This window comes from Engystomops pustulosus, chromosome 3, assembly GCF_040894005.1.
Source record: "Engystomops pustulosus chromosome 3, aEngPut4.maternal, whole genome shotgun sequence".
Classification (NCBI taxonomy): Eukaryota; Metazoa; Chordata; class Amphibia; order Anura; family Leptodactylidae; genus Engystomops; species Engystomops pustulosus.
In genome coordinates, this window is record NC_092413.1 from 17,171,743 (window position 1) to 17,177,836 (window position 6,094).

At 42.7% G+C, this 6,094-nt stretch overlaps 1 long non-coding RNA gene across 1 annotated transcript; it reads right to left on the reverse strand.

The window, feature by feature from the left end:
• Window positions 1-2,509: 2,509 nt before the first annotated feature.
• LOC140120412 (uncharacterized) lies at window positions 2,510-5,474 on the reverse strand. The gene is made up of 4 exons (XR_011853772.1): window positions 5,302-5,474; window positions 4,813-4,947; window positions 2,806-2,878; window positions 2,510-2,725 (listed from the first exon to the last, which is right to left on the reverse strand). It is a non-coding gene; the product is annotated as an uncharacterized lncRNA (long non-coding RNA).
• Window positions 5,475-6,094: the final 620 nt, after the last annotated feature.

Consider the following 6,094-nt stretch of genomic DNA (forward strand, 5'->3'; position numbering starts at 1 on the left):
AATGTAGCAATGAAGCAGAAGAAGTGCAGAAGAGCAGGAATTGTACCGAAATAAAGCAGATATGGGATACTGTAGTTTAAACCAGGACTGTATCAGTGCAGTAATGAAGTAGAGATGTGTAAGTGCAGTGATAAAGCATAGCTGTGAAAGTGGAGGCATAAAGCAGAGCTGTGTTAGTGTAGTGATAAAGCAGAGCTGTGTCAGTGTAGTGATAAAGCAGACCTGTGTTGGTGCAGTGATGAAGCAGAACTGTGTTGGTGCAGTGATGAAGCAAAGCCTAAAATCCAGTGATGAATTAGAGAGACAGCAGACCAGCAGACTGAGCCACTACTTATTACATTGGAGCAGTTTATCACCCAGTTACCTGCTGTATTCCTGGTTAGTGTTCATGGGCCTCTTCATGATAAGTTCAGAGTATTCATAAAGAATAGTAATTTTACATAATGAATATTGAAGGTTACATCTAGTACTCGACTTAATAAATTTGCAAAACTCTTGCAAGTAATTTTCACATTGTATGTGCATCCTTCGGCACACAATGGCCATTCTCTTAACTACAGCGTCTGACGTTCTTGCTCAGATTCTTGGTTGAAGACATAAAACCTGCTCACGGTGTTTTCTTTTTCCTCCGTGAGTCACATTTCCTTCTGCTGCTCTCCACCTGCCGAGATGCATTTCAAAACAATGTAATGACCTTTTAACGTCTTCAACCCAACGACAAAGTCACATGATGAAGTTTTTGCCTCCCTTGTGATCTGCATACTTGTTCTTTCCTTCGTCATGTTGATTCTTGTAGGTTACTAATTAAAAGAGAGCAGGAAACGACTTACTGCTTGGATGTAGGGTGTAAAAACTGGCAAATTGCTAATGCCGCTTGGACGCATGGCCGTGACCACCCTCCCCGTCATTGGGGCAGAGCTGTGTGCAGTATGTGAAAGTATTTTACCATAAATTGTCAGACATTTTGGGTTCCAAGAGGTCACTTCCGTTCAAAGTTGAACAAAGTTGTATTTTTTTCTAAATATTATGGTTAATAAGGATTGTTTAGGGGGAGGTTACTTCAATATTTTAAAAAAATTTTAAACATTTTTTTATAGTTACTTCTGAAACAAACTCTAGACTATGATTATTTCTTTTCTCTAGGGCTCCTCCCACTTTAAACTACAACCACCATAGGATTTAGCGGGTATAGCTTTACCTAACATTTCCCTATATTATTTGGGAGGTCAACTGAAATATTTTGAGGAACGGCTGGGGACTTTACTAGCTAGATACACTGAGCATCACTTAGCTTCCGACTTGGGACTATCATGTCTCTGGTAGGTACTAGACGGTAACACTCTCTTTGGTGGTAGGTTACTTCCGACAGATCTCAATGCCCAACGGGTCTGGAGAGTGGTTAGTGGACCCCATTCATAGTATAATTGCTAAACAGAAAAAAAAAACTCTGGAACAATCTTTCCCTCCCTCACTTATATTCAATTTTGCTAAAATGCTAAAGGAACTGTACTCTGATCATGTCCTCATTTCTTTTGTTTAGCTTAGGGAACAATACGATGTCCACCCGCGGCAATTTTATGGGTATCTCCAACTCCAGCATCCTCTTATCTTCCAATTCCGAGACCCCGACTCCCCCTATTCTGATTACCCATTGACAGGGGCTTAACTTGAGGGGGTGCAGAGGGGGCCCAAGAGGCTTAGGGGGCCCATAAGGTCCCTCTGTCTGGTGCTCCCCGCACCTTTGAAGACGTGTAGTGAAGCTGTTGAACTACACCTTGGCTTCATTGCACATGCGCTGTAGTTATGCACAATAAAGCTGGGATGTAGATTGGATATGTCTCTTGAGCACAAGAGGTAGGTCCTATGCGGACCCATCTCTATGTATGTTTCTTTTTTGATAGTGGACACACAGGGACTTAGTAAAGGGCGATTTGGGACACTAAAACCCTGTGGCTGGTTTAGCATCCCAAATCGTTGTGACAGGTCCTCTTTAAGGTCCTCTTTTATTGTCTAAATAAGGCCAAGTTCACGACCTACATAAGTATCAGCCATCATGACATCTTCTAGGAGAGACTTTATAGTCTTGCTGCTCTTACAGTAAATAATCCTTGAATTATATAATAGTGAAGCCAACTTTCCTGGAGGACATAAATGTATTGGTGATCATGCAAGGCACAAAGCAGTGTTTGCCCATTTACCCGATGGATTGGCAACTGGATGAGGGGGTCACTATTGACTAGGTGACTCCCCTGTATCAATCATAGCGGACCCCAGATTACAATGGCGACAAAGAAGTAATAAGAAGGACACGGAAACAGAGCTGCAATACCAGAAACAACCTGACGACAGGTGTGGCGCTATGTTTGATGCCTGTTAACATAAAGTATAATATATCAAAATATACAGCAAGTGATATTGAATATAATATCCGGCACCGTGCGTTGTGATCTGGAGGCGGCAGAATCGGAGTTGTATTTTATTTGATAATGACATTAAATATTAGAAGCCATAACAGCTGCTGTGTTTATCCTTTCTTGAGTGTATTAACCTCTTTAGCCTTTTTTTTTTTCCACGAGAAGGATTCAGCGGTGCAGATTTGACTGTCAGCTGCGGTGCCTGGCGGCCCCACGGATTGGCATCCTGACAGGATTTAAAGTCCACTGCCGCAAGTAAACATGGATGACATTGCAGACAAATAGATCTGGCTGACTTGAGGCACCTGCAGCTGCTTGCACCAGAGGAAAAAAAAGAGAAAGAAAATCAGCAGAGGTTGTGATCAGCGAAGTGGAAAAACATAGAATTTACCTCTCGTTATTCGGCCTGGTGCTCGGCTCCTCTGGCTCGTGGCTGGCACGACGCGGTGAGATGATGGGAAGGACTGGAACAATAAGACATTTATTTGAGAATCTGCCTTATGACAGATTAGGATACTAATTACCCAGTAGTGGACTATAATATAGGTGGTTTGGGCGGTAGCCCGGGGCCCAAGCCTTCGAGGGGGCCCATGGACATCCCAAACCACACAACAAATTCTATACTGAGAAGGACCTTCACCCATCTATTCCTGCTCTCAATACACATGTAAACCAGAGTCATTTCAGGACCTTTAAAGGAAACCTACCACCACTGATCTACCTATTAAGGTAGATCCAGTGGCAGGTTCCTCTAATGTAGAGTAGTAGAGCCCTTTTTAGGGATAATTCGTTGGTGGTAACTTTTATCAATTTTAATTCCCCCAATATTAAAATTTCCTAAAGAGGCTACGCGGCGCGGCTACTCCACCATCTATAGCGCGCAGCTCCTGGTAGCTGCACACACTCATCTGCGAAGCTAGGTTCTGCAGATGTGCAGAACGCAGGTCGCCGGTTCTGAAGCCGGAGCTACGGCGCATGCGCAGAACCCAGCTCCGCAGACGAGTTTGCACATCTACAAGGAGCTGCGCGCTGAAGGTCCTCCACAGGTCTTGAAACTGGAGATTGAAATCAGACAGAAGAGACACGTCCTCCAAGAAGCTGATACATGTACCAGATGTAGGAAGTGATTCCAGACTTCTAGGGGCTATAATATTCATATAGCCCAGGGCCCATGGCTGTCTTATCCGCCCCTGTGATTACCTATGGCAGTGATGGCGAATCTTTTGGAGTGCTGAAATTGCAATATATATAAGTGGGTTTGGATGTAAAGTGCCAACACAGTGTCCACACCTTCCCACTCCTCCTGTAGTCCAAAGGCAGAGCTGTTGCTTTAAAATAACACTGACTGAAGTTCTGGGCTGCCTGGAACTGCATGAAGATACCCTGAGTCTTCTCTTGTAATGGCCTAGCTGCCCACAGAGAGAGCTCAGAGTGCTATCTGTGGCACCCGTGCCATAGGTTCGCCACCACTGACCTGCATGGTCAAGTTTAATGAAGAATTGTTGGTGAATAGAAAGATTGCTTTTCGTATTGTTCCTCAATTCCATTCAAGACAATGGGGCAGATTTACTTACCCGGCCCATTCGCGATCCAGCGGCGCGTTCTCTGCGGGGGATTCGGGTCTTACGGCTATTCACTAAGGCAGTTCCTCCTACGTCCACCATGTGTCGCTGCTGCGCTGAAGAGCATCGGAACGCACTGGAGTTCACCGAGCCATCCTGGGTGAAGGTAAGCGCGTGTCCCGCGACACTTTTTTTTTAAAAATGCGGCGGTTTCTCCGAATCCATCGGGTTATCGTTCGGTCACGTCCCCCGATTTCCGTTGCGTGCATGCCAGCGCCGATGCACCACAATCCGATCGTGTTCGCCAAAAACCCGGGGCAATTCAGGGAAAATCGGCGCAAATCGGAAATATTCAGGCAACACGTCGGGAAACGCGAATCGGGCCCTTAGTAAATGACCTCCAATGACCCAAATTTTTTAAAAGTAGTGCAGCACTCTTATTATCTATTCCATAAAATATAGGTCTTTTATTTTACAAATCTTCCTACATGTTGCCAGTAAGTACCAAGTATGAAAAAAGATTATACTTACCTTCCAAGTGTGCATTCGGTGCATTCCCAAAATGTTCACTTGTGGCCTTTGTGTATGCACACTCCTGAATGCTCCAGACTAGTGAACTTCTTCTTTTACACAATTGGCCATACTTGCTGATGATCAATTAATGAAGGGTATATGGTTCTCAGTTCCTGGCTGTAACTTATTACTGTGTAATTACTATGGAAACTGTAAATTTGCTTCAAATAAAGAATGTTTTAAAAATTCATATGTTTAATTTCCTAAATCTTACTATATTATACCCTTGTCTACCAAGGATGAAAAATAAAGCTTATACTTACCTTCTGTGCCTTCCTCTTGTGTATTCTTGATATATTCTCTTGTGGCTTTTGCGTTCACGCATCTTGAATGCTCCAGACTAGTGAACGATCCCAACTTCTGATTTTACACAAATGGTCCCACTTGCTGATGATCAACTAATGAATGATATTTGGTTATCAGCACCTGGCTGTCCATTAATATTGAAACGGTAAGGTAATACTTAATTTTTACACTTTACTTCAGCATTTTGGTCTATTTTTTTGGAAAATATATAACAACATGGTGGAATCTGTCACGTGTTGTTCTTCATCTGAAGTTGATTTATAATTTTAAGACCTTCTAAGGACGAATGTTTTATTATTACGTCATAAAGCCAAAGAACTGATCCTTTATTCTATATATAAGCTTATATACAATACACTTGTGACTCTCTATAGAGATGGAAAAATCAGACAACGTTCCACCATTCGTTCCGCCGGTGACAAGACAATGCATCCAGCCGCACTCACCTCCCACTAACAACATAAGACAAAGTTCACGGCGCAGCTTTGTTTTCTTGCTCTCGGATTTGCTGCTTTTGTAGCCTGGTCTTTATTCTTGCTTCAGTCGGCCTCTTGTTTCCTGCTTTGTCGGGGCAAACACAGAACCTTTGGTGTTTTGTCGTTACAAGAGAAAAAACAACACAGACGAGAATCCTCCGGAGACCATTTGTCATTTGCGTCGTCATGCAAACTTTACCGAAAAATGATGTAAAAGTCTCCATAGGAAGACGGGTCAGCGCTATAAATTGTCAAGTCTGTGAATTATAAACCCATGTGACCAGATCCAAGACCCTGAGGATTGACGTGTTCATATTTAGTGATAAAGTTTCGCCTTTGGAATTGGATTGCAGTATAAATTAGGAAACTACTCGTATAGCAACTCCTTGATAAACGGTAATTATATCAATGACCTGCAGTCATAGATCATCAGCAAGAAGCAATATATTTCACTGCCATATTGTACAGGTTTATCATCATTTTTGGTCAAGTAAATGCTTATCTACTGTCATATAGGGATAATACAATAGTGCAATAAATGGTCCATATAGATTCCGAACTAACAAACCAACATAAAGTCATCATATTGTTCTAAAGTAAAGCAAAATTTCAGTCCCAAATATTAAGACTGGTGTTTTCAATGTCAGTCATAAAATTCCCCCCCCACCGGTGGACCAACGACGTATCCATTAAGAGGCCTATAGTCTTTGCTGATTCTGGCACCCAGGCATTCTACCCTCTGTCACTGGAAAACTATCGGAGA